Source organism: Brassica napus, unplaced genomic scaffold, assembly GCF_020379485.1.
Source record: "Brassica napus cultivar Da-Ae unplaced genomic scaffold, Da-Ae ScsIHWf_349;HRSCAF=553, whole genome shotgun sequence".
Classification (NCBI taxonomy): Eukaryota; Viridiplantae; Streptophyta; class Magnoliopsida; order Brassicales; family Brassicaceae; genus Brassica; species Brassica napus.
The window spans coordinates 24,508-35,000 of record NW_026016429.1 but is presented as its reverse complement, the minus strand read 5'-3'; the positions used below and the strand labels follow the sequence as shown (position 1 = coordinate 35,000).

The window sequence follows — 10,493 nt, the reverse complement described above, 5'->3', positions numbered from 1 at the left end:
AGTACCTATATCAAAAAGAGATGAATCAGATACAAAGGAATTAAAATTCAAGGAAAATTCAGGGAATGGACAGAAACTTCCTTGGACTTTTGAAGTCATTTTCATCAAGGAATTCCAAGTACTTTGGCGTCCATTGGTGCTTGCTCTCCTTAGAAAATGATCATGCTTATCCTGCTTATTCAAAGCAACTAGAGAAACCACATCAAATCTGCCAAAGAAATAATGAAATGGTTTCTCTATCCTTAAGACATCCAAATCAGGATCCAAGCCCTTAGGATAATCATCAAGGACGTGGGCAAGCATTAAGCAAGTAAGCTGGTTGCCAAAAATTGATTTATCAATCTCAAAATCAGGCCAAGGTGAGAAACTGTTATGGAAAGAAAGAGACAATGCCAAATCTGAAAAATTCTTATCATGAATGAAATCAAATTGATTCTTTGGCCTAAGCAATTTTGGTTCATGCTTTTTCCTACACCAAATCTCTTTCAAAGCACAGCTCAATGAAATCAATTCATGAAAAGGTTTGAGCAAAACGTTTTTCAACCAAGTAAGAATAGGTTTTCTTTTTGAAATTCTCGGTTTCAAAACATTTTCATCAAGAGTAGAGGCAATCAACTCATGATCCTTACAGTGCTTTTGGTTTAGACAGGAGAATGACTGAGGAAACACCTTTGGTTCATGGAGGATCGGTTTTGGCTCAGGCCGATTCTTTCTGGGGCATGAATCTCCTTTAGAAATCTGGTACTCGCGGATAGATGGACTGAAGAACCTCCGGTTTGGAAAATTCATAACTTCTTCATCCGTGAAGCTTTTCATGCGATTCCAAGCCTCAGTGAATCCTTGATGAGATTCAAGACAAAAGACTTTCGGACTGTTGAGATATCCGTCTTGGACTGAACCTCTGTCGCTGGCACCAAGGTAGCTGGTTTGAACAACAAAGCTTCTCCAAATCTGAGGTTGTTGGGCACGGCCAATGTTTTCATTCAGAGGCTGAACCTGTCTTCTCTGTATACTCAAAACAAACACTAAAAGACCAGATTCAAATGTGCAAGAGAGATACTTGTTCAAATCAAAAATTAAGATATCATTTCCAAGAACAAGTAGCACACTTTTCAGCCTGTCAAGATGCAAATCAAAGTAGACATTACAGACATAAATCTTATCAAGATATGCAACAACAATATTCATTTTCAAGATGGGCATATCCTTTCCAACATCTGAACACACAAGCTTAAGTTCAGTTTGAGAATCATTTATCAAAAGTTCAAGGCATTTTTCAAAGAATGTGTTGTAAACCAAAATATCATCAGAACTCAAGACAACACCATTATCACGAAATGATCTCAGAAAATGCCAAGTTTTATCAGTTTCAAAACTCAAGAGATCAGGCTGCAAAACAGAACCACAAAATTCAAGATCACGAAAATCATTTTCAGTTTCAAGTGATTTCTGTTCCAGCAACTTCTGAATCAAAATTTCGTCCAAGGCATAAGAGGATGCAAACAATTCATCAGTGATCAGTACATGTCTAGAAGAACTCAGATCAAAGCCATTTCCTTTGCAAACAAACGAATCAAGAGATTTTTCAGCACAAAAATCAGTTTGTTGCAAATCAAGATCAAATGGCCTTCCAAGAAGATGAAAACCTTTGTTATGTTCCAAGAACTGATCAAATCTCAAAATAATTCCAGAAGTGATGCCATTGACATTTTGAAAACGTGATTGATCAAGACATTTATCAGGTTCAAAGATTTTTAAAGAATTTATCATGTTATCTAAAACAGATTTCGAAACACAAAAATCTTTCATCTTGTCAAGACCAAAACGAATTATATCATCAGTACTGACTTTCTCAAACATGTCAGGCAGAGAATTAAGAGAAGAAGGTTCCTCACAGTGCTCTTGAAGATCAGGAGGTAAAGGGGCAGGAGTTGTGCCGGGATCAAAGCATAGATAATTCTCCATAGCAATGGATGTGATGCTTGTTGCTTCTTCATCAAAGACTGGACCAGGTTCGTCCTCCTCATCAAAGATAGGACCTAGATCATCATCCAAACATATCCTAGTGTCAAGACATGGGCACTGATGTGGAAAATCCAATGGCTCTTCCTCAAAAACCTGTGGAGACAAAACAAGACTACTCGGAAGCTCCGGTTGCAAAACAGTTAGTTCTACAATAGCTTGTTCATTATCAAGATTAAACTCAGTTTCAAGAGAAGGAAGATCACAATCTTTTTCACAAAACATCAAGCTTTCAATTAGCTCTTCATCAGATTCATCAAAAATGGGTAGAGAATCTGAAAAATCTTTAAGTTCTTCAAAATGGTTTTCAGATTTACCTTGGGCTTTCTTACTGATGAACAAGGATGGCTCAGCTACTGGGGCACGTGTGGATGTGCTCTTCTTTTGGCTCTTGCTGACGTCCTTGAGGGCTTTGTCCACACCCTTCACAAAGTTATCACAAAATTGTTGGACATCAAACTGAAGCAATCGCCTTTTTGGATCAGATTCACCTTTGGATGTATTGACATGCTCTTTGCTCCACCTGTTTGGTTTCTCCTGCACATCAACAAACTCATCAAAAGTATTCAAAGCATATTTAAAGGAGGTTTGAGAGACAGAAAGTCGTGGGTGCTTCTCCTTGTTACTTTTCCTTTGAAGACCAAACATCATAACCTGAAAATCTCAACACAAAAGTTAGGAAATAAAGCCTCACTCTCTCAAGTGTTTTATTCTCACCCACTCAAGTGTTTCTCTCAGATTTAGGTGATCACACACAAGTTTCTACTCAATGTTCTAAGAGAACAAATCAAAGAATCCCAATGGGCAAATCCAAGCAAACAAGGGAATTTTCTCAAGATAGAAAGATAAGAGATTTTGATTTTTTGAAATCCGTTTTAACCACCTCAAAGGCTGGATTTCTCCTCAGCCAGCAGGCTTTCTCTTCCACCACCAATCCAAAAAACAAACTTTGAACTTTTTTTTTTTTTTTTGAATTAAATCGTAAATCTTTTTTTTTATATATATGGATGGTAATGAGGGGCCCAGATTTAAGAAAGGTAGAAGAAGAAGTGTTTGAAGAAGATGGAGAGATGAGAAGATGGAATGATAATAGAGTTACCGAGAGAGTGGCTCTGATACCACTTGAAGAACCCTAGGAAACGCTACTCAACCGGTAAGGGAGATATGAACTCCGAAAGGAGAACTGGTGGGATGAATGACGACACAAGGGGCTGCGGAATGACCCAATGATACTGTCTAAGTGTCTTTCAACGCCTGATATGACTCACAGGTCCGTTGGAGAGACAATCTCGATCTGTTGCCGGATGTGACGCACCGGTCCAACAAGAAAGAGGTGTTTGTTTGGAGCTAACCACACCAAAGAAACTAAGAAATGTTCTAAGTAAAGAACAAAGAGAATAAACTCATAAAATGAAAGAAAAATCGATTGCCTTATTGTTGGAATGAGATTACATACTTATACTAGTTGTAGTCAAAGACAATAAGTAGAAAGTGCAGAAAACAATGCATAGAAAATATAAACTTGACTAGATCTGGTCAAGGCACAGAAATTTGGAGAAGACTAGTCAATTTGACTAGATCTGGTCAAAGCACGGAAACTGGAGAAGACTTGTCAAGAAGACTGTTCGGCTCCTGTCCAGATTCATCCGAGCTGGCTGTGTCCAAGGCGGAAAGGATCAGAACATGGGCGGGACGATCAGCAAGGGCCGCGGGACGTTCTGCAAAGGCCACGGAACGTTCTGATCGGACAAGTCGCGTTCCAACGTGGCCCAAGTCTACTGAGAGCTTAAGGATCCTTGCCTTAGAGAAATATCCAAAGGAGAAGTCCATGATCGGAATGAACAAGGCGGCGAGATCATCAGCACAGTCGCTGGTGCATGCGGTACGAGCCAAACGGGCCAAATGAGAGAAGCTATGATCTGAATCGGAATTGGCTCGTCCTAAGTTGATTCTGGCTTGACCATCAGCCTTAGCTTGTGAAGTTGGACAGGAAAGACAAGCTCCAGTACGGTCAGATCGGTCATCTGGCCATGGTTCCAACCAAAGCTCCTTCCCGGACGTATGCGGGACGGTCCAGTACACTACACGGTCAGTCTGTTCGGTACGGTGAAAAACATGAACCTCGGTTGAAAAGTTCAGAACGTCATGAACTCCATGCTGAGCTGGTTCCATGTACTGATCCGTGGACTGCGGCACATCATCAGGGATGCAATGTCCTCGACCTATTCTCAAAATTTAAATAGGTAGGGCGGGGTGGCGGCTTTGTTGAGCCATCCCACGGAATCGAGAGCTCAACTGCCGATTCGGGATGAACTGGAAGCCGGGTTACGTGTAACACCCGAATCCGGCCTCTCAATGAAACTGGACCAGTTTGCTATATAATCAATCCTTTGCTTGTTTTATTCATTTTAAGTCTTTCATTTACTAAGTCATGTTCGAATCTGAGGTTCTAAAACAATTGAACAGATAGCACAGCGGAATATAAATGTGTATAAAATGTATTACTTAGAAACATGAGATCCGAAACACAACTTCTTAATCGTTTCAGAGACAATCACTAGTTCATCCCTAGCATCATCTAACCACACGTTACATAGCCTCTCATTTACCGAGCCTTCACGGCTCCTTGGCTTGAACTCTTCTTCGTACTACCGTACGGTCCTGCGGCCTTGGACCAAATCTAGAAACTTAGCTTCCAGGCGATCCCAAGCCTCAGCAGGAAAGTATTTGCGGTTGAATTCAACTTCAAAATCCCCAAAACTTGTGAGACTTCCATTGGTGCGCTTGTCCACTGCAAGCTACCAATTATGCGCGTCCCCTTCGAGGAAGTGAACCGCAATGTCTCGCCTGTAATCCTCTGGACAGCGAGTTGATTGGAAGTTTCGGACCAGCCTACTCCTCCACTCATCTGCCACAACAGGGTTGGTGCTACCTGAGAATTGCTTCGTACCCAATCTGGATAGATGTTGAAGCAAACTCAGATAGTCAACCTTCTTTTCAAACCTTTCCGGTCCATCGATCTCGATCACCTCAACCGCGTCCACAACTGGACCCGTAGCAATAGGTGTAGCCGTAGCTACAGGTTTAGCTTGACCAACTGATGAATTCACTAGTAGAGTGAACAGCTGGACACCCACGGATGTCCTGTGTGTACTGAACAAACAGCCCACGTGGGCCAAAATCACCAGAACAGTCCACGGGAAGGGCCAGCGTGCTGAGTCCAACGACCAACGTGCTGATATGTGTACTGATAGACAGCCACGGATGTCCCGTGTGTGCTGACGGACACAGATGAACACACATGGACACACACGGACAGCCACGGACGTCCTGTCTGTTCTGGCGGACACCCCCGGACGTCATGTGTGTACTGAACAGACAGCCCACGTGGGCCAAAATCACCCGAACATTCCACGGTAAGGGCCAGCGTGCTGAGTCCAAGGACCAGCGTGCTGATATGTGTACTGATGGACAGCCACGGACGTCCTGTGTGTGCTGATGGACAAACACGGACACACAAGGACACACACGAACAGCCACGGACGTCCTGTGTGTGCTGACGGACAGCCATAGACAGCCACAAACGTCCTGTGTGTGCTGGCGGACACCCACGGACGTCCTGTGTGTACTGAACAGACAGCCCACGTGGGCCAAAATCACCCAAACAGTCCACGAGAAGGGCCAGCGTGCTGAGTCCAAGGACCAGCGTGCTGATATGTGTACTGATGGACAGCCACGAACGTCCTGTGTGTGCTGACGGACACACACAGACACACACGGACGTCCAGTGTGTGCTGACGGACACACACGGACGTCCTGTTTGTGCTGACGGACAGCCATGGACAGCCATAGACGTTCTGTGTGTGTTGGCGGACACCCACGGACACACACGGACACACACAGCCAGCCATGGACGTCCCGTATGTGCTGACGGACAGCCACGAATGTCCTGTGTGTGCTGGCGGACACCCACAGACGTCCTGTGTGTTCAGAACAGGCAGCCCACATGGGCCAAAATCACCCAAACAGTCCACGGGAAGGGTCAGCGTGCTGAGTCGAAGGACCAATGTGCTGATATGTGTACTGATGGACGGCCACGGACGTCCTGTGTGTGCTGACGGACAAACACGGAAACACACGGACAGCCACGGGAAGGATCAGCGTGCTGAGTCCAAGGACCATCGTGCTAATATGTGTACTGATGGACAGCCACGGACATCCTGTGTCTGCACACGGACACACACGGACAGCCACAGACGTCCTGTATGTACTGAACAAACAGCCCATGTGGGCCAAAATCACCCGAACAGTCCACGGGAAGGGCCAGCGTGCTGAGTCCAACGACCAACGTGCTGATATGTGTACTGATGGACAGCCACGGACGTCATGTGTGTGCTGATGGACACAGATGAACACACATGGACACACACAGACAGCCACTGACGTCATGTCTATTCTGGCGGACACCCACGGACATCCTGTGTGTACTGAAGAAACAGCCCACGTGGGCCGAAATCACCCAAAAAGTCCACGGGAAGGGTCAGCGGGCTGAGTCCAAGGACCATCGTGCTGATATGTGGACTGATGGACAGCCACGAATGTCATGTGTGTGCTGACGGACACACACGGACACACACGGACCGCCACAGACGTCCTGTGTGTGTTGACGAACACACATAGACATCCTGGGTGTGCTGATGGACACCCCCGGACGTCCTGAGTGTAATGAACAGACAGCCCACGTGGGCCAAAATCACTCGAACATTCCACGGTAAGGGCCAGCGTGCTGAGTCCAAGGACCAGCGTGCTGATATGTGAACTGATGGACAGCCACGGACGTCCTGTGTGTGCTGACGGACAAACACGGACACACAAGGACACACATGAACAGCCACAGACGTCCTGTGTGTGCTGACAGACAGCCACAAACAGACACATATGTCCTGTGTGTGCTGGCGGACACCCAGGGACGTCCTGTGTGTATTGAACAGACAGCCCACGTGGGCCAACATCACCCAAACACTCCACGGGAAGGGCCAGCGTGCTGAGTCCAAGGACCAGCGTGCTGATATGTGTACTGATGAACAGCCACGAACGTCCTGTGTGCGCTGACGGACACACACAAACACACACGACATCCTGTGTGTGCTGACGGACAGCCATGGACAGCCACAGACGTCCTGTGTGTGTTGGCAGACACCCACAGACACACACAGACACACACAGACAGCCACAGACGTCCTGTGTGTGCTGATGGACAGCCACGGACGTCCTGTGTGTGCTGGCGGACACCCACAGACGTCCTATGTGTTCAGAACAGGCAGCCCACGTGGGCCAAAATCACACAAACAGTCCACGGGAAGGGCCAGCGTGCTGAGTCCAAGGACCAACGTGCTGATATGTGTACTGATGGACGGCCACATACGTCCTGTGTGTGCTGACGGACACAGACGGACACACACGGACACACACGGACAGCCACGGACGTCATGTGTGTGCTGGCGGACACCCACGGATGTCCTGTGTGTACTGAACAGACAGCCCACGTGGGCCAAAATCACCCGAACAGTCCACGGGAAGGGTAAGCGTGCTGAGTCGAAGGACCAACGTGCTGATATGTGTACTGATGGACAGCCACGGACGTCCTGTGTGTGCTGACGGACAAACACAGACACACACGAACTGCCACGGACGTCTTGTGTGTACTGACGGACACACACGGACGTCCTGTGTGTGCTGACGGACACCCACAGACGTCCTGTGTGTACTGAACAGACAGACTACGTGGGCCAAAATCACCCGAACAGTCCACGGGAAGGATCAGCGTGCTGAGTCCAAGGACCAACATGGTTATATGTGCACTGATGGACAGCCACAGATGTCCTGTGTCTGCTGACGGATACACACGGACACACACGGACCGCCACAGACGTCCTGTGTGTGCTGACGAACACACAAGGACGTCCTGGGTGTGCTGATGGACACCCCCGGACGTCCTGTGTGTAATTAACAGACAGCCCACGTGGGCCAAAATCTCCCGAACAGTCCACGGGAAGGGCCAGCGTGCTGAGTCCAAGGACCAGAGTGCTGATATGTGTACTGATGGACAGCCACGGACGTCTTGTGTGTGCTGACGGACACACACGGACACACACGGACAGCCACGTACGTCATGTGTGTGCTGATGGACAGACACAAACAGCTACGGAAGTCCTGTGTGTGCTGGTGGACACCCACGGACGTCCTGTGTGTACTGAACCGACAGCCCACGTGGGCCAAAATCACCCAAACAGTCCATGGGAAGGACCAGCGTGCTGAGTCCAAGGACCAGCGTGCTGATATGTGTACTGATGGACAGCCACAGACGTTCTGTGTGTGCTGACGGACACACACGGACGTCATGTATGTGCTGACGGACACACACGGACGTCCTGTGTGTACTGAACAGACAGCCCACGTGGGCCAAAATCACCAACAGACAACAAAAATCACCCGAGAAGCCAAAAATTCAAAAATTAATATTTTTGAAGAAAGTTTTCTGAAAGGATGTCAAGTGTTGATCAAAAGTTGCTGTAGATATCCGTTTAGACCACGAAACTCTGAACTTTGTAGCATGCAAAAGACATGGTTAGAAGCAAAAGAAAATCATGAAAAATTACCAGAAAATAGCTTTAACCATTCTTCTGAAGCATGCAAAAAATTAGATTCAAACTTGAAGTATTTGGATGGTACGCAAAGCTTCCGGATATCACTAAACAGCCTGCTTTCGCCAACCCAGAGATGGTGTTTGTTCGGAAGCAGTGCTGCAATGTAAAGTATAAAACGACTCTCGGCAGTGGATATCTCGGCTTTCGAATCGATGAACAACGTAGCAAAATGCCATATTTGGTGTGAATTGCAGAATCCCGTCAACCATCGAGTCTTTGAACGCAAGTTTCGCCCCAAGCCTTCTGGCCGAGGGCACGTCTACCTCGGTGTCACAAATCGTTGTCCCCCCATCCTCTCGAGGATATGGGACGGAAGATGATCTCCCGTGTGTTACCGCACGTGGTTGGCCAAAAATGCGTGCTAAGGACGCCAGGAGCGTCTTGACATGCGGTGGTGAATTCAATTCTCGTCATATAGTCAGACGTTCCAGCACAAAACCTCTTGATGACCCAAAGTCCTCAACGCGACCCCATATCAGGCGGGAACACCCGCTGAGTTTAAGCATATCAATAAGCAGAGGAAAAGAAACTAACAAGGATTCCCTTAGTAACGGCGAGCGAACCGGGAAGAGCCCAGGTTGAAAATTGGACGTCTTTGACGTTTGAATTGTAGTCTGGAGAAGCGTCCTCAGCGTTGGACCGGGCCCAAGTTCCCTGGAAAGGAGCGCCAGAGAGGGTGAGAGCCCTGTCGTGCCCGGACCCTGTCACACCACGAGGCGATGTCTACGAGTCAGGTTGTTTGGGAATGCAGCCCCAATCGGGCGGTAAATTTCGTCCAAGGCTAAATATGGGCGAGAGACCGATAGCGAACAAGTACCACGAGGTAAAGATGAAAAGGACTTTGAAAAGAGGGTCAAAGAGTGCTTGAAATTGTCGGGAGGGAAGCAGATGGGGGCCGGCGATTCGTCCCGGTCGGATGCGGAACAGAGCAATCCGGTACGCTGATCGATTCAGGCCATGGACCGATACAGATTAAGGTGGTGACCTAAGACCGGGCTTTTGTTACCCCCGCGGAGACATCACTGCCTTAATCGTGGTCTGCAGCACGCGCCTCACGGTGTGCCTAGGCATCTGCGTTCTCAGGGCGTCGGCCTGCGGGGTCCCCTTTCGACCCATCTTGAAACACGGACCAAGGAGTCTGACATATGTCCGAGTCAACGGGTGAGTAAACCTTTAAGGCGCAAGGAAGCTGATTGGCTGGATCCCTCACGGGTGCACACCCGTACGACCTTGATCTTCTGAAAGGGTTCGAGTGTGAGCATTCCTGTCGCGACCCGAAAGATGGTGAACTATGCCTGAGCAGGGCAAAGCCAGAGGAAACTCTGGTGGAGGCCCGCAGCGATACTGACGTGCAAATAGTTCGTCTGAATTGGGTATAGGGGCGATAGACTAATCGAACCATCTAGTAGCTGGTTCCCTCCGAAATTTCCCTCAGGATAGCTGGAGCTCGGAAACGAGTTCTATCGGGTAAAGCCAATGATTAGAGGCATCGGGGATGCAATGTCCACGACCTATTCTCAAACTTTAAATAGGTAGGACAGGGTGCCTGCTTTGCTGAGCCATCCCACGGAATCGAGAGCTCTAAGTGGGCCATTATTGGTAAGCAGAATTGGCGATGCGGGATGAACCGGAAGCCGGGTTATGGTGCCCAACTGCGCGCTAACCTAGAATCCACAAAGGGTGTTGGTCTATTAAGACAGCAGGACGGTGGTCATTGAAGTCGAAATCCGCTAAGGAGTGTGTAATAACTCACCTGCCGAATCA

At 47.7% G+C, this 10,493-nt stretch overlaps 1 non-coding gene across 1 annotated transcript; it reads left to right on the top strand.

Annotated features, from left to right (window-relative positions):
• Positions 1-8,846: 8,846 nt before the first annotated feature.
• LOC125603539 lies at positions 8,847-9,002 on the top strand. The gene has a single exon (XR_007335549.1). It is a non-coding gene; the product is annotated as a 5.8S ribosomal RNA (ribosomal RNA).
• The last annotated feature ends 1,491 nt before the right edge of the window (positions 9,003-10,493 follow it).